Raw genomic sequence first — 19179 nt, 5'->3', positions numbered from 1 at the left:
TGTGAGAATCATAAGGTAGTGATCATGGGAGATTTTAACTTCCCTCACATTGATTGGGATACCCATACAGTTAGAGGGCTGGATGGGCTAGAATTCGTTAAATGTGTTCAAGATTGTTTTCTAAATCAATTAATAGAAGAACCGACTCAGGATGGTGAAATACTGGATCTCCTGTTAGGGAACGAGCTAGGTCAGGTATCAGACATTAATGTTGGAGAACAAATTGGGTCTAGTGATCATAACTCTGTTAGTTTTCGGGTAGTTTTAGGGAAGAGCAAGGAGGGGCCTAAAGTTGAGGTTCTGGATTGGAGAAGAGCAAATTTCGAAGGAATAAGAAGGGATTTGGGGAGTATTGCACAGGATATTTTCAGGTAAGGATGTAAATGAAAAATGGAGGATATTCAAAAAAGAAATTTTGAGGGTACAGAGTAGATATGTCCCAGTGAGGATCAAAGGAAAGGCTGGAATTCATAGTGAGGCTTGGTTTTCGAGGAGTATTGGAAATTTGGTTAGGAGAAAAAGGGAGGTGTACAAGAGGTATAAAGAGCAGGGAGCTGAGAATTTGAAGGAGGACTACAAGGAGTGTAGAATGAATCTTAAGAAAGAAATTAGAAAGGCCAAAAAATGGCACGAAGAGGCTTTGGCAGACAGTAAAAATAAATCCAAAGGGTTTCTATAGGTACATTAAAAGTAAAAGATTAGTGAGGGATAAAATTGGACCCCTTGTAGATAGTGAGGGGAGGCTGAGTGAGGAAATGGGGGAAATTTTGAATGATTTCTTTGCCTCGGTATTCACTAAGGAAAAGAATATTGAACCAGTTGAAGTAAAGAAAAATAATGGGGAGGTCATGAAGCATATAAGGATAACCGAGGAGATAGTGATGGCTGTGTTGAAAAAGATAAAGGTGGATAAATCACTGGGACTGGACAAAATATTCCCAAGGACACTCAGAGAGGCTTGTGGACAGATAGTGGGGCCATTAACAGAGATATTTAGGATGTCACTGGCCACGGGGGTAGTGTCAAAGGATTGGAGGGTGGCGCATGTGGTTCCGCTGTTTAAGAAAGGGTCCAAATGTAAACCTGGGAATTATAGGCCTGTGAGTCTGACGTCTGTGGTGGGCAAGTTGTTGGAAATTGTTCTGAGGGATGGTATTTACAAATATTTGGAGGTACAGGGATTGATAGGGAGTAATCAGCATGGTTTTGTCAGGGGTAGATCATGCTTGACAAACCTGATTGAGTTTTTCGAGGTTACAAAAAAGGTTGATGAAGGGAAAGTTGTGGATGTTGTCTATTTAGACTTTAGTAAAGCTGTTGACAAAGTTCCCCACTAAAAAGGTGGAGGCATTAGGTATAAATAAGGAGGTAGTGAAATGGATTCAGCAATGGTTGGATGGGAGGACTCAAAGAGTAGTGGTAGAAAATTGTTTGTCCAAATGGAGGCCGGTGACTAGTGGAGTTCCTCAGGGATCGGTCCTGGGTCCACTATTGTTTGTTATATATATTAACGATCTGGAAGTAGGGGTGGAGAATTGGGTAAGCAAGTTTGCGGATGATACAAAAATTGGTGGTGTTGTGGACAGTGAGGAAGATTACCGTAGATTATAAGGTGATTTCGATAGGCTGGAGATGTGGGCTGAGAAATGGCTGATGGAATTTAATACAGATAAGTGTGAGTTGTTACATTTTGGAAAGGCAAATCTAAATAGGTCATGTGCATTAAATGGTAGGCCATTGAGATGTGCAGAGCAAAAAAGGGATTTAGGAGATTTAGGTAGATGGTGTGGTGAAGAAGCCATTTGGAATGTTGGCCTTCATAAATCAGAGTATTGAATTCAAGAGTAGGGAGGTTATGATGAAATTGTACAAGGCATTGGTGAGGCCAAATTTGGAGTATTGTGTACAGTTTTGGTCACCAAATTATAGGAAAGATATAAACAATATAGAGAGAATGCAGAGAAGGTTCACGAGAATATTGACAGGATTTCAAGGTTTGAGTTACAGGGAAAGGTTGTCCAGACTAGGGCTTTATTCTCTGGAGCATAGAAGATTGAGGGGGGACTTGATAGAGGTGTTTAAGATTTTAAAAGTGACAGACAGAGTAAATGTGGATAGGCTTTTTCATTTAAGAGTGGGGGAGATTCAAACAAGAGGGCATGGTTTAAGATTGAAGGGGGAAAATTATAAGGGGAACATGAGGGGAAATTTCTTGATGCAAAGGGTGGTAGGGATGTGGAATGAGCTTTCGGCAGATGTGGTTGAGGCGGGATCATTGGTTACATTTAAGGAAAGACTGGATATTTACATGGAGAGGAGAGGACTGGAGGAGTATGGACCAGGTGCTGGTCAGTGAGACTAGGAGGGTGGGGATTTGTTACGGAATGGACTAGTAGGGCCGAACTGGCCTGTTCTGTGCTGTAAGTGGTTATATGGTTAATCTCGACCTCTCTGGCCAGACTTTTAAGTACCCATTTTTTAACTCTTTGTTTTCAAGTTTAAACTTCTTAAATTTTAGTTTAAAGTATTAAGGAATGATTATGGCCATTAATGGTAAAAAGATTAAACTTCAAGTGCAGAGAAGTTAAATTTTCGAAGTACTGAAGATTTGGGGCCTAAACAACTTGCTACAGCCTTAGGTTTAATTTCTTCAGTGCTTAAACTACAAAGCCTGCCTGTGGGAGGTGATTAAAAAAGTCTACTACTCACCAAGTGAAGGATAGCGCTGGAATTACCCATTCTCTGGAAGAAGGTGCATGTTCCCATGTAGTGGATCCCAATTCTGGTAGCCTGCCGATTTTAACGGAGGGAGCACACAGGAAGACGACTCCATTGTCTGAAACATTTCTGGCAATGCTCCAACCTGAAGATTTCGATCTCCTCCGTGATTTTTTTAAAAAACAACAAGCTGCGGGGGGAGCCCGGCGTCAACCCCCTGAGGAAATCGGGGTGCCGTTGCTGGGTGTCCAGACCCACAGTAAAACCATTAAAATGCCTGTTGTTGAGTTGCAGCAGGAGCTACAGTTACCTGGTTCTGCCACTATGTTAGAGAAAGCAGGGCTGAGCTTTTCTGAATTACAATGTATGCAGTTAAATGCTGTCATTCAGCCTATAATGAATGAGTTGGGTCAAAGGATAAGTTCAGAATTGAATACAGTTAAAACCCGTGTAGAAGCATCTTGTGAAGATTTTTTTTATAATTCAGTCTGCTTTTTTGGAATGTCAACAACAAGTGGCTTCCAATACAGAAAAAGTGTTGAAGGTTGAAAAATCCGTTATAGAATTGTGAGAACGTGAGAAGGAGTTAGAGAGGAAAATAGACTATTTGGAGAATCAAAGTAGAAGGAATAATGTGAAAATCGTTGGTTTACCAGAAGGTATGGAAGGATGAGATCCTCTTCGTTTTTTTACAGATTGGATCCCACAAGTACTAGGGCAAGAATTTTTTTCTGAAGGCTTGGTATTGGAAAGGGCTCATAGAACTTTAAGGAGATCACTTTTACCTGGTCAGCCACCAAGACCTGTAATAATTCGATGTTTGAATTATTTGGACAGAGAAGCAATACTTTGATTGGCGGTGCAAAATGTGAGAAAACGGCAAACTCCGTTATTGATTCATAATAGCAGAGTTTTTTTCTATCCCGATTTGAGTCAAGAGGTTATTCAACGTCGATTTAATCCAGTAAAAGAAGTTTTGTGGTGTAAAGGTTATAAGTCTACTTTTCACTATCTGGCAGTGTTGAAGGTGTTTCATGGAGACTATCAATCTCGGTTTTTTGAGGATGATCATGAAGCAATGATTTTTGCTAATTCATTGCCTGATATAAGAGGACAAAGACATAGTCCACCATTGTCTCCTAAAGAAAAATCTGGTTGTTCTGGAAATGGAAGAAATGGTAGAAATGGGAAAAACGGGAATGGAAAGAGACTAACTTCTTTTGAAATGGGATCTTCTAGTTTGGAACCCCTTGGATGAATAGCAGAATCTTCTTATTCTTATTTTACTTATTATGTTATTATGATATTTTGAGATTTTTTTTGTTCGGCTGGGGAGGAAGAGATTTGTTCTAGGTTCTATTAGTCATCAGCCACTGGTGGGTGATCGACACCCAAATTTTGTTTAGGGATTACTACCTTTTGGTAGTTTTTTTTTGGGGGGGGGGTTTGTTAATTTTTTTTAAATTTTATCTAGCTTTTACTTTGTGATTTTTTTCTCCTATTGGAGGGCCTATATACAATGATATGAGTTTTTATATAAAAATATTATTGGTCTTTAGTAATATTAGTGGATATGTTAAAGTTGAGCTTTGCTACTTTTAATGTTCGAGGTTTAAACAGTTCGATTAAGCATAACGATGAGGGACAGCTATGGCATTGATAAGAATTCTTTGTTTCTTTATTTTTAAATTTGATCTTTGTTAAAATGTGTGTTTGGTAGCGATATGATTTTACCTGAAATTATTAAATTTGAGACTTTTCTTATGAAGGTACCAGAGAAGGGTTATATTTCATTCATGTATTAAATATTATAGGATGGTATGGATAAAAAGGGTTGGGATAAATCCAAATCTGTATAATATTAAAATACCTTTAGATCTGATAGTATCTTTATTGGGTAGTTTGGAACCTCTGAAAGGTTTGGGATTAGATAAATTTCAATTTGCTTTTGTATATTTTGCATTATTTGTAGAGAAAAAATGTATTGCTAGTACATGGAAAGATACAAATATGATTGATATTAATAGATGGCATAATGAGATGAAATATTGCTTAATAATGTAAAAATATTACATATGTTTCACGTGATAACTATAGCTTTTTTATTAGTAAATGGTTGTTATATTCAGAATAGTTACATTTCAATTTATGTTGATTAGATTTTAATATGTATGTTTAATTTTTCCTTAATATTTTTTTCCTTTCTTTATGACTCTCCTTAGGAGAGGGGGGGAAGGGGGGGTTTCTTTTTTTTATCTTTCTTTTTTTGTTTTTTTTTCGTTTTTTTTCTATAAAATATAATGTTCATGTTTTTGGTTTATTGTTGTTATTTACTATCTGTATTTTGAACAAATAAATAAAGTTTAAAAAAAAAACCCACAGGCAAGGTATATCAGCTTGGAATCTGGGATGAGCCCATTCCCTTTGAGGCAGCCCATGGTCAGCAGCCTGGAATTCTGCAAAGAGAGTGAGCTGTTTCACTTAGTGGGCTTTTTCAACGCAGGACCTGTCCACGTAAGCTGTGAGGCCCAATCACACACCAGTATGCAGATCCAACCATTGAATGGCACGTGGAGGACCAATCACATGTTGCCCCATGAGTATGTGAGTGTAGGTTAATTTGGCAGAATGGTCTCATTAGCCAAAATGGCCTGTTACCATGCTGTAAGTCTAAATTAAAATTAAAAGGTTGGCCACCCCTGGGACACCTCTGGTGCATTAATCAACACCAAATCCATTTCAGCCAATCCCCTTGTGGGCTCATCAGCAAGCTGTTCTCAAAAGGCAGTTCGTAGACTTTCTACAAACTCTCTCTCTTGAGATTCAGCTCCAACCTGGTTTCTCCTTGCATGTTAAAAATCCTCCATGACTACCATAATATTGCCCTTCTGGCACACCTTTTTTTATCTGCTGTTGCAAATTGTTGTTCACATCACAGCTACTGTTTGTCGGTTTGTACATAACATCCAACAGAATCTTTTTACCCTTGCCATTTCTTAACACAACCCACAATGATTCCATATCTTCTGATCCCATGCAGGATACATGCAGAGGAATTTACAACAGGGAACACACTTGCACACACACGTACATAACAGTAGCATGCAGATCATAAACATCACGTGTAAGTCAGAAAAAGATACCAGTGTAGCCACTTGAATGGCAATTCTTTTGGCTTGGCTTCGCGGACGAAGATTTATGGAGGAGGTAAATGTCCACGTCAGCTGCAGGCTCGTTTGTGGCTGACAAGTCCGATGCGGGACAGGCAGACACGGTTGCAGCGGTTGCAGGGGAAATTTGGTTGGTTGGGGTTGGGTGTTGGGTTTTTCCTCCTTTGTCTTTGTCAGTGAGGTGGGCTCTGCGGTCTTCTTCAAAGGAGGTTGCTGCCCGCCGAACTGTGAGGCGCCAAGATGTACGGTTTGAGGCGATATCAGCCCACTGGCGGTGGTCAATGTGGCAGGCACCAAGAGATTTCTTTAGGCAGTCCTTGTACCTCTTCTTTGGTGCACCTCTGTCACGGTGGCCAGTGGAGAGCTCGCCATATAACACGATCTTGGGAAGGCGATGGTCCACCATTCTGGAGACATGACCAACCCAGCCCAGCTGGATCTTCAGCAGCGTGGACTCGATGCTGTTGGCCTCTGCCATCTCGAGTACTTCCATGTTAGGGATGAAGTCGCTCCAATGAATGTTGAGGATGGAGCGGAGACAACGCTGGTGGAAGCGTTCTAGGAGCCGTAGGTGATGCCGGTAGAGGACCCATGATTCGGAGCCGAACAGGAGTGTGGGTATGACAACGGCTTTGTATACGCTTATCTTTGTGAGGTTTTTCAGTTGGTTGTTTTTCCAGACTCTTTTGTGTAGTCTTCCAAAGGCGCTATTTGCCTTGGCGAATCTGTTGTCTATCTCGTTGTCGATCCTTGCATCAGATGAAATGGTGCAGCCGAGATAGGTAAACTGGTTGACCGTTTTGAGTTTTGTGTGCCCAATGGAGATGTGGGGGTGCTGGTAGTCATGGTGGGGAACTGGCTGATGGAGGACCTCAGTTTTCTTCAGGCTGACTTCCAGGCCAAATCCAACTGCACGAAAACCAACAAGGTCGGGTCAGATACAGCAATGAGCTCTCTGAACCCTTCTCCATTAACAATGGCGTGAAGCAAGGCTGCATTCTCGCACCAACCCTCTTTTCAATCTTCTTCAGCATGATGCTGAACCAAGCCATGAAAGACCTCAACAATGAAGACGCTGTTTATATCCGGTACCGCACGGATGGCAGTCTCTTCAATCTGAGGCGCCTGCAAGCTCACACCAAGACACAAGAGAAACTTGTCCGTGAACTACTCTTTGCAGACGATGCCGCTTTAGTTGCCCATTCAGAGCCAGCTCTTCAGCGCTTGAAGTCCTGTTTTGCGGAAACTGCCAAAACAGCAGTGGACATGATGAAATAACCACACAAGGCATTTTTTGAGAGAATCGAATGGATTTTACTCTTCATCATCCACGCAACCTTTTAAAAGCCTGAATCGCGGGCTTGACACATGCTGACATCATCAGGAGCTGACGTCACATGGCCGGTTCAATGCCTTTTGGGAGTTGTAGAGCTGCTACACACGTCCCTCCCCGCCCCCCCAACAGAACTGGCAGAAAGGTCTTTTAGGTGGTCAACTTCTGCGACAGTCTGTTGGCTGTTGCAGTGGGGAAGACGTCCACGTCAGCTGTTTTAAGCCTGTCAGTAGTGAAAAACGATGGCTTCCCTCCAAAGTCCAAAATAGCGGTCGACCTAGTTTGTCTCAGTATCCTATAAGGGTCTTCGTAAGGCATCTGCAAAGTTTGACCAAGTGTTCCCCTACGGACAAAGACATATTTGCAGTTTTTGAGGTCTTCAGGCACAAAGGAAGAGTGTTCTCCGTGTGCCGATGGTGGTATAAGGGTCAAATTTCCTATGGTCTCCCTTAGCCTGCTCAACAGTGGTGGAAGGCACTTGCGGGCATTTACTCCACAACACCTGTGGTAATAAAACCAAGACGAGGTGTCCACAGGTTACTTGTTTGTCTTGGGGTGTTGCCTGCTTGTAGGGACTGATGTGCTAAAGCACTAGAGTGTGACACAGGGTCAATATCGGAGGGGTTGGTTGTGTAGACTTATCTTTCCTTGCTGTGCTTTTTAGCCAGCCATAGAATATCTGCCTCTGCCGCTACAGCCCTTGAGTCTTCAAATGAATACTAAGATAACAAGAGCCCAATATCATCTGGCATTTGCTCTAAAAAGAGCTGCTTGATTCACATATTGGGACTTGCATCAGATGCCAGGAAGAGCATTTCATCCATTCGTTCTGAAGCAGCACAAACTCCCAACCCATCGAGGTGTAGTAGCTTGGCTGCCCCTTCCCTGCGGGACACACTGTTTGCACATAATAAAATCCCATGGTCGCTGACCCTCTTGGGGATGGCCTGGTCCAGGGAACTGATGAGATGGTAATAACTCGACTTGGCAAAGTTGAAGTTGTGCTTCAGCCAGTCGGAGCCACGGTTCAGGCCCAGCCATCCAGAAAGCTGGTGGCTTCAAAGCAATGGCTACAGTGTCCATGTTTGTCCAAAAAAACGTTTTTGGACCCATCCGGGTCACCAGATGTGGCTACTGGAATCGCAGTGGACATGGCAAAATACCCATACAAGCCTTTTTAGAGTGAATCAAATGGATTTACTCTTCATTACCTGCACAACCTTTTAAAAGCCCGAATCACATGCTCGACACATGTTGATGTAATCATGCGTTGATGTCACATGGCTGGTTCAATGCCTCCTGGGAGTTGTAGTGCCGCCATAGAACTGCTATATTAGCCATGCCTGATAGTATGCTATGGGTACGCAACGATACCCGTCACGGTCTACAAAACGTCAGCGTGATAAATTCATCAACAGAGAAACACTCGTCTAATTATGGCTATAACGGTTGGTTTGTAGCGGCGGCTACATTGCTCCTGCAATAACATACGCAACCAGATGGGTTGAGCTCAGTGAGCAGACTAGTTTATTGCAGGCTGCTGGGCTGCACTTATACTCCCAGCCTGGACCTGACTGAGAACTGCGCTGGAGCACGCTGACGTCACCCGGGTGTCACGTAGTCCCCAAGCGCGGGTTTCTGAGCCCCGAGCTGAATGGAAGGGAAACCCCTGACGACGCCAATTTGGCCGGCTTCCCCGCCACGTGGCTTACGAGGGGGGCCAGTTCGCCTGCCTTGTGGTGAGCCACCAAAGGATGCTACTTTAACCACCTGCATGCACCATACAACTGGTCGCTAGTATCTCCTGCAGCTCACAACCTGATCTGGACCCTTCACAGTCAGTCTTTCGGCATCGCCCGTGGCTCGCAACCTGGAGTAGAGCTCAAGGATGCCCCAGAACAGAGAGACCTTCATGCTCAATACGGTGGGCGATATGCTACAGCCGGCTGGAGGAGCAATCCCACATGCACCTACAGCATCTGGAGGAGGGGAAGGGGGTCCAGGTGCTTCCACATGAACAAGAACCAATCGTGTGGCAGCCTTACCTGTGGGTGCATCTAACCTTGATTGATTGACATGGGGACATGACTTTGGACCAGCCACCTGTCTGGCTGATCAGATGACCCTCCAGGAGCAAGCAGGTGGAAATCTCTTTTTTCAGACCAGCTTCTTGTCTGACCTGTTAGATAATACTTTGCATAACAAGGAGGGCACAGGAGAAATAGATCCTGGGGATGAAGAGGCATTCTAAAGGGAGGATGAAGTATCTGTGGAGTGTAGAAGGTTGAGAGGGGATTTGATAGAGGTATTTAAAATTATGAAGGGAATAGATAGAGTAGATGTGAATAGGCTCTCTCCCCTGAGGATAGGGGAAATTGGAACGAGGGATCATAAGTTAAGGGTGAAGGAGCAAAACCTTAGGTGTCATATAAGAGGAAGCTTATATTACACCTAAAGAGGTGGCTGAGTGGAATGACCTTCTGGAAGAGGTAGTTGGGGCAGGGTCAATTCTGTTATTTAAGAAGAGTCTGGAAAAACAACCAACTGAAAAACCTCACAAAGATAAGCGTATACAGAGCCGTTGTCATACCCACACTCCTGTTCGGCTCCGAATCATGGGTCCTCTACCGGCACCACCTACGGCTCCTAGAACGCTTCCACCAGCGTTGTCTCTGCTCCATCCTCAACATCCATTGGAGCGCTCACACCCCTAACGTCGAGGTACTCGAGATGGCAGAGGTCGACAGCATCGAGTCCACGCTGCTGAAGATCCAGCTGCGCTGGATGGGTCACGTCTCCAGAATGGAGGACCATCGCCTTCCCAAGATCGTATTATATGGCGAGCTCTCCACTGGCCACCGTGACAGAGGTGCACCAAAGAAAAGGTACAAGGACTGCCTAAAGAAATCTCTTGGTGCCTGCCACATTGACCACCGCCAGTGGGCTGATAACGCCTCAAACCGTGCATCTTGGCGCCTCACAGTTTGGCGGGCAGCAGCCTCCTTTGAAGAAGACCGCAGAGCCCACCTCACTGACAAAAGGCAAAGGAAGAAAAACCCAACACCCAACCCCAACCAACCAATTTTCCCTTGCAACCGCTGCAATCGTGTCTGCCTGTCCCGCATCGGACTGGTCAGCCACAAACGAGCCTGCAGCTGACGTGGACTTTTTACCCCCTCCATAAATCTTCGTCCGCGAAGCCAAGCCAAAGATGAGTACATGGATGTAAGGGGGTTAAAGGGTTATGGGCAGGGAGCAGGTCGGTGGAACTAGTTGGAGTTTCACGTAAATCAGTGCGGACCAGAGGGGCCGAGATGGCCTGTTTCCATTCTGTAATTGTTATATAGTTATATATAAAAACCAGAGCGTACAATATCACAAAGACCTTCAGGAAGCCGGGGGATTGGGAAGCTTTCAGAAGCCAAGAGAAGGCAAATTAAGGAGAAAAGATAAAATACTGTTAGGCTAGCCAGCAATGTGAAAGGACGTGTAAGCAAAAGAGAGGTAAGGATGGAACTTTGACTGCTGGAAAATGGTGCTGGGGGGGAGGGGGGGGGAGATGGTAATGGAGGATAGACAAGCTCAGTATTTTGTTTCTGTTTTTGTTGTTGTAGATGTGCCAGAAGTCAGAGAGTGTCCAGGTTCTGGAAACTCAGAAGGTGGATAAATACCCAGGTCAGGATGAACTGCACCCTAGAGTTCTTAAAGAGATAGCTGTGGAGATTACGAAAGCTTTGGTAGTTATCTTTCAAGAATTAGTGGTTGCAGAGGACTGGAAATTTGCAAACGTCGTTACACTCTTTAAGAAAGGAGGGAAGCAAAAGACAAGAAATTATAGGTTGCTTAGTCCAACTTTAGTGGTTGGCAATATAGAACATGACAGCACAGAAAACAGGCCATTCGGCCCTTCTAGTCTATTCATTCCACTAATCATATTGACCTGCTCCCATTCAATAACCCTCCAGACCTTTATCCAATTTATTTGAGCTCGCATTCACCACATCACATGACAGCTCATTCCACACTCCCACCACTCTGTGAGTGAAGAACCTCCCCTTAAAGTTTCCCCCTAAACCTTTCCCCTTTCAGCTTAAAGCTATGGCCTTTTGTACTTATCTCCAAAAGCCGTCTCGCATCCACTATACCTGTTATAATCAAATCTCCCCTCATTTTTCTTCATTCCAAGGAATAAAGTCCTAACCTGCTTAATCTTTCCCTGTAACTCAACTCCTGAAGACCTGGCAGCGTCCTAGTAAATCTTGTTTGCACTCTTTCAATCTTACTAATACCCTTCCTGTAGCTAGTCGACCAGAACTGTACACAATACTCCAAATTTGGCCTCACCAATGTCTTAAACAAATTCAACATAGCATCACAACTCCTATGCAATACTTTGATTTATAAAGGCTAACATGCCAAAAGCTTTCTTTACAGTCCTGTTCACCTGCGACACTACCTATGTATCTGTATTCCCAGATCTCTCTGCTCCTCCACACTCCCTAGTGCCCTACCATTCACTGCCCTTTCAAAATGCATCACCTCACACTTTTCTGCATTAAACTCCATCTGCCATTTATTGGCCCATTCTCCCAGATGGATCAGATTCCTCTGCAAGCTTTGAAAAACTTCCACACTGTCCACTACGCCTCTTATCTTTGTGTCATCGGCAAACTTGCTGATCCAATTCACCACATTATCATCCAGATCATTGATATAGACAACAAACAACAATGATCCCAACACTGATCCCTGAGGCCCACCACTAGTCACAGGCCTCCAGTCTGAGAAGCAGACTACCACTCTGTTTTTCCCACACAGCAAATTTTGAATCCAGTTTCCAATATCTCCATGGATACCTAGTGAAATAACCTTCTGAACTACCCTCCCATGTAGACAACATCCCACAGCCTTTCCTTCATCTACCTTCTTGGTAACCTCCTTGAAAAACTCTACAAGATTAATTAAATTCAACCTACCACTTACAAAGTCATGCCTACTGTCCTTAATCAGACTATGGCTGTCCAAATACCTATATATCTGATCTTTCGGAACTCCTACCAATAATTTATTTACCTACTGACATCAGGCCTATAATTACCTGCTTTATTTTTGGAGCCTTTTTTAAACAACAGAGCAATATGAGCTCCCCTCCAATACTCTGGCCCCTCATCGATGGCTAGGGATACTTTGGAAGAAATCTACCAGGGCCCCTGAAATCTCAAGGGCAGAGAGAGGTTTTATCTACCTTTATTTGCTTTAAGGCAGCAAGCACCTCCTCCTTAATCTCCATATGTTCCATGACATGACCATTTGTTTGTGCCAGGTTCCTGAGTTAATGCTGATGCAAAAAAAACCTGTTTAAGATCTCCTCCATTATGTGAGGCTCCACACATAGTTGACCACTCTGATCCTCAAGGGGACCAATTTTGTCCCTTACTATCCATTTACTCTTAATATACTTGTAGAACCCGTTCAGATTTACCTTCCCATTATCTGCCAAAGCAACCTTATGTCTTCTTTTTGTCTTCCTGATTTTCTTATTGAGTATTTTCTTGCATTTTCTATATCCTTTAAGTACTTTATTAGCTCCTTGTTACCTATACTTGCTAAACACCTTAACCAGATCGCCAAGTTCCCTCGACAACCAGGGTTCCCTCTGCCTGTTTACTTTGCCTTTAATCCTAACAGGAACATGCAAACTCTGCACTCTCAAAATTTTGCCTTGAAGGCCGTCTATTTACTCAACACATCCTTGTCAGAATATGTAAATCAGAGAAATGGTTACGGGGCATTTTGAGGTACATGGTCGCATAGGCAGACAACAGTATGATTTCCTTGAGGGGAAGTCTTGCCTGATAAATCTGTTGGTGATCGCAGGAAGGACAGTTAAAGAAGAGTCTGTGGATGTAATTTTCATGAATTTTTCAGAAGGCCTTTGACATGAGGTTGCTAAGCAAGATAAGGTCCCAAGGTATGGCAGAAAAGATATTAGATTGCTAACTGACAGGAAGAAGAGAATGGGGATAAAAGGGGTCTTTATTGATTGCTGCCAGTGACCAGTGATATTTTGAGTAAAACACGGGGTTGGGACCACTTCTTATTATGTTGTAAGTCAATGATTGGATAACAGAATTGATGGCTTTGTGGCCAAATGTGGGAATCATACAAAGACAGGAAAAGGGGCAGGTAGTGATGGGCAAGTTGAGGGATAGTTTGGGAGATTGGGGAAGGAATGACAGATGGAGTACAGTAGCTTTGTGCATGGTAGGTTATGTTTCACCAATCTTATAAAGTTTTTCAAGGAGGTTATCAGGAACACTGGTGAAGAAAAGGCTGTACATGGACTTCAGTAAGGTCTTTGACAAGGTTCCACATGAGAGGTTAGTCAGTAAGGTTCAGACACTCGGTATTCGTGGTGAAGTAGTAAAATTGATTTGACAATGGCTGGGTGGGAGAAGCCAGAGAGCAATGGTGGATGTTGCTTCTCAGACTGGAGGCCTGTGACGAATGGGGTGCCTCAGGGATCGGTGGTGGGTCTAGTATTGTTTGTAAACTATATCAATGATTTGGATGATAATTTGGGAAATTGGATCAGCAAGTTTGCAGATGACACTAAGATCAGATTCATTCTGGACAGCAAAGAAGACTTCCAAAGCTTGCAGAGGCATCTTGACCAGCTGGAAAAATGGGCAGAAAAATGGCAGATGGAATTAATGCAGACAAGTGTGAGATGTTGTATTTTAGAAGGACGAACCAAGAAAAAACATACTCAGTTAATAGTAGGGCACTGTGGAGTGCAGTAGAACAGAGGGATCTGGGAATACAGATATATAATTCCCAATCTCTCGGCACCTCAGACTTCTCGTTAGAAAAGAGTCTCCCTTGATTCCTTCCACCAAAGTGCATGATCATATACTTCCCCCACATAGAACATTACAGCACAGAAAACAGGCCCATCAGCCCTTTTACTCTGTGCCATTGACCTGCACCCAGTCCTTAGGCGCCAAATACCCCTCACATCTATGTTTTTGTTAAATTGTTCTTCAATGTTAAAATTGAGCCCACATTTACCATTTCAGCTGGCAGCTCGTTCTACACTCCCACTGCTCTCTGTGTGAAGACATATCCCCTCATGATCCCCCTGTAATGGAAGATTCTAACCTGTTTTTTTTAAAACTTGCAGCTTTGGGTTCTGCAAGGCTGAGAACCTGCTTGTGTTTTAGAATCAGCAGACATAAGCTAAATTCCACCGAGGGGCCAGAGATGCTGTTATCTGACGAAAGGACATCTGTGTACCAAGAACATTTAATCTTCCTGCTTGTTTTGGTCATAGACTGTCAGAGGCCGAGCCTTGATGCAAAATAAACCATTGTATTCAAAGTGATAAGCTGAAAATTATGTTATTCGTTAGAGCCTAGCATGCTAGCTTGCTTGCTTATCTTTCTTGCTGTGCTGGGAATAGGTGCTTGGGTAAACAGTTTTTGAGTAATATAAGCCATGGTCCCGCTGCTGAAGTTTGAGACTCTCCGAGAGGTGGCAACATCTCTCAGCAAGAAGAACTTCTGGAGTCAGGGGAGGTGGAGAAGCTGCTACCGGCGCCCTGACAACCTACTACAAGTGTGCAGTCGTTGCCTCGCTTTGGCAGTTGGGACCAGTCCAAGCGTTGATAAGTATAGTTGGGAAGGGCTTGCATATTGTGTGAAATCAGCTTTTGAACTTGCAATAAACATTTGTATAATCTGAACTGCTCTCGGTGTGTGTGTCTATTTTCTTTCGGTAACTCAAACACTATGACCAATCTAAAATGAACAAAATGAGAGGTATAAGTTTACCCAAGACATCCCCCCAAACTTTTCCCCTTTCTTCTTTGTCCTCTAGCTTGTATCTCTCCCATCCTCAGTGGAAACAATCTATTTGCATTTACTCTGTCTATACTCATAATTTTATATGTGTCTCCATGAAATTTTATATGTCTCAATGCAGGCTGGTGGGCTGAAAGGGCCTTTTACCACATTGAATGTCTAAATTTCTAAATAAAATATAGAAAAGGCATTTGGCCCTTCTAGACTGTTAAGAATTATTGTTGTCCCTCGTCCCACTGACCTGCACCCAGTCCATATCTCTCCAACCCCTTCCCATCCATGTACCTGTCCATTCCCCACCTTACACTACTGAAGACGATGAGCTCAATTGTAGGTTTGAAGGATATGGCCAGGTCCACTGTCTGGGCTGGACATTTCCTGAGGATTCACCCTCCTGAAGGTTCTGTACCTTTCATCCTCAGGCCCCTCGCTAGTCCGCTGCTGTGTCACCGTCCATAGAGTCATCTCCTCTGCTGCTCTTTCTCAAATGGGAGGTGGTCTCCTCATTTTCTGGTGCCTTGTGCCAGCCCCTTGTGGCTGCTACGAAACATAGGCACCGCCATCTTGGGCTCAGACTGTGCGGTCACAGGATTTTTAAATGAAACCCAACATTGGCTCCTTTAATGGGCCATTTAAAGTCTGCAGGGAATGGTCAGCAGTTGGACTAGGTGGGAGGTAGAACTTTGCAGAGGAGCCTGTTTCTCCTCTTTCCATGGGATCCACACCAGTGGAAGCAGCTCTGGCAATGCCACCATGTTTTCTCGTGATCTCAGAATGCCCTAACATGTGAATGTTCTGTACATGATGCTCTCTATCACTGTCCCTATCCTTCTCATCGGCCAAGTATTCATTCTGCCCCTTGGCCACTTCCTCTGAGTCAGCATAAATTTCCTTCCTTTGACCTTGAGGGGTCCTGTCCTCTCCCTAGGTCCTCTCCCTAGTCACCCTCTTGTTTTTAATATCGGTATAAAAAGCCTGGACATTGTCTTTAATTCAGCTCACCACGGATATTCCATGGGCCCTTTTGGCCTTTCGGATGCTCTACTTGAGTTCCTTCCTGCAATCTTTATATTCTTCCAGGACCCCACCTGATTTTTGTTATTTGCCAAACCTCACGTATGCTGCCTTTTCCTTCTTGACCAATTTCTCTTACCATCCAAAGCTCTCTTACCTTGCCATCCCTTTCCTTTCTTCTGCACTGGGACATGCCAGTCCTGGGCTCTAATCTGTAGGGGCTTGAACAGCTCCCACATGACAGAGTGGCAGTTGCTCCCAGGTTTACTCTCCCAACTCCTCTGATCCCATCATAATTTGCCCTCCCCAGTTTAGTTATTTTTCCGGAAGGCCAAACTTATCCTTGTCCACAGCTGCCTTGAATGTTAAGGAGAGGGTGAGGATGTTGAAGTTCTTTAACAGATGACCTATCCTGGACCCACAACACCTGCTCGTTAATCAGGAAGGTGCAGCAGCACCTAGACCTCTCAGGAGGTTGAGGAGGGCAAGGACACAAGCCCCCCCTAACCCCCCCACCCACCCATCTTGACAACATTTTACAGGAGTACTATTGACAGCATCCTGTCTGTCTTCATTATGGTATGGGACGGTAGCTGCAAATCATCGGACCGGACATCAATACAGAGGATCATCAAAATGGCGGTGAAGATCACTGGGGTCTCCCTTTCCACTATTAATGACATTCATCAGGCCTGTTTCTTAAATAGGGCTCAAAGAATTATTGAGGACCCTTTCCATCCAGCCCACAGCATCTTTGACCCTCGACCATCAGGAAAGAAGTACAGCAGCATCAACATTAAACAGGAGAATGGCTTCTTCCTGCAAGTTGTGGAACTGATGAACAGTAATCCTGTAACCTTGGGACTCTTACAGATGAAACAAATAAATTATTCCAAAATATTTATATATAACCAGGTGTGATGTACCTCAGGTTGCTGTGGGGACATAGCAACAATGCTATGTGGCAGCAACAATGATTCTTTTTCTTTGAAAATTTTATTTGAAGGTTTTACAAAGCATAAAACATGAAAAATAAATTGAACAACAACAAAAATAAAACCCTTCCTTCCCCACCCCCACTTCCCACCTAAATTATCCCACCCCACCCACCCCCCTCGGAGCTAAATTTTTTTTCCCAGGTATTTAATTGTTTCATCAAATGTGAAGAAGGAAACCTTTTCCAGGGCACCCTTTGAGTGCGGTTTTAATTAGGTGTATGAGATATCAGGATCGGGAGATGATTTTACGTCTTGCGGTACAGAAAGCCCGTGTTGCTCAGAGCCCAATAATGGTTCAGGGTAGAAGGGTTTTCTTATATGCAGGTCTAAGTCAGGAGGTTATACAGAGATGTAAGGGGTTTAATCCAGCTAAGGCAGTGTTGTAGAAGAAGGGTTATAAATCTGCATTTAGATATCCAGCAATGTTAAAAGTGTTTTATGGGCAATATAAGTCTCAATTTTTTGAGAAAGGTCAGGATGCATTAACTTTTGTTAATTCTTTGCCAGATTGTTAGCCGAGCCATGATTTGTCAATGAAGTAGCTGTGATCTTTGAATCCTCTTTGGCCACAGGGGAAGTGCCAGAGGATTGGAGAATGGTAAATGTAGTCCCCTTGTTTAATAAATGTATTATAGAGAATCCTGGAAATTATAAACCCATGAATCTCATGTCAGTGGTGTGTAAACTAATGGAGAGGATTCATAGGATAGGATCTATGTGCATTTGGAGAAGTCTAGTCTACTCAAGGACAGTCAGCATGGGGTTGTGAAGGGAAGGTCATGCCTCACGAGTCCAATTGGGTTTTTTGAGGAAATAACAAAAGAAATTAATGAAGGTAGACTTGGTCTACATAGATTTTAGCAAGGCATTTGACAAGGTCCTCCATGAGAGACTCATCTGGAGCTTCACTCTGTCTTTGAGCCTGGAAATGTTTGATGGGACGTGTTGAGGAAGCATTGTTCTGTGTATCACCTTTGGACTGTCTGATGGGAGGGTGAAGAGAGGGAGCTGCCTTTTGTGTCTGACCCTGAGACTGTGTGATGGGATGTGTAGATGGAGCTTCACTCTGTGACTGACCACGGGAATGTGTGAAGTGACTTGGAGTAGCTTCACTCTGTGTCTGACCCCGGGACTGTGTGATGGAATGTGTAGAGGGAGGTTCACTCTGTACCTGACCAAGGGACTGTGTGATGGGACTTGTCGAGAAAGGTTAACTCTGTGTCAGACTCCGGGAGTGTGCGGTGTCGAGGAATCTTCACTCTGTGTCAGGCCCGGGTCTGTGTGATTAGACAGGTAGAGTGGATTAACTTTGTTTCTGACCCCTTTTTCATGGAAGAATACTTAGAAATACAGACATATAAATTAATTTAAACACATGAAATGCATGAGAACGATTTCAAAATATTGCCGTTCCCATCCAGGATGCAGTGCATCTCTTGCCGTCCCCAATACTCCTGAAACCTCGCCATGGTTCCAAAAGACCGGACATGTACCCGATTTAAGAACTCTCGGGCATGAAACTACCTCAGGAAGGTGGCCAGAGCATCATTGCGGGTGGGCACCTGATCTGCTCATTTCCATGACCTACCGATGCTAAGATCCGCTCAGCCCAAGTGCAAGGTGACCAGGATATTTCCTACCCTTCCCGCCCCCTTCCCCACTGCGTGGACAAACAGAGGGAGTACCCTCTTTTTCTCTCAATCCACTGTAAATCCCTCTCCCCACTTAAATACCGACACATCTGACTTTAGTTTCTCATTGCTAAATCTCGAATTGAACTTAGTCATGTCGTATTCACTGCCCCATAACAGATCCTTTATTCTACCGTCTCTTATCACATCAGGTACATTACACAGCACCTAATCATGAACCGCCCCACCCCGTCATGAGCGATCAACCAACTACTCGAAGAAGCCACCCCATAGGTTTTCTACAAAATCTCTGTCCTGAGAAAAGTCCCAACCTGGTTTCCTCAATTTATGTGCTGGTTAAAAATTTTCCCTGACGACCAAAAACAGACGATGAGCGATGAGGAGAAATCCCCAGGTTCATTGCAAACCAGCCCCTGGGCGATCAGCCAACGT

This window comes from Narcine bancroftii, chromosome 13, assembly GCF_036971445.1.
Source record: "Narcine bancroftii isolate sNarBan1 chromosome 13, sNarBan1.hap1, whole genome shotgun sequence".
NCBI lineage: Eukaryota > Metazoa > Chordata > Chondrichthyes > Torpediniformes > Narcinidae > Narcine > Narcine bancroftii.
Note: the sequence above shows the minus strand (reverse complement) of the source record.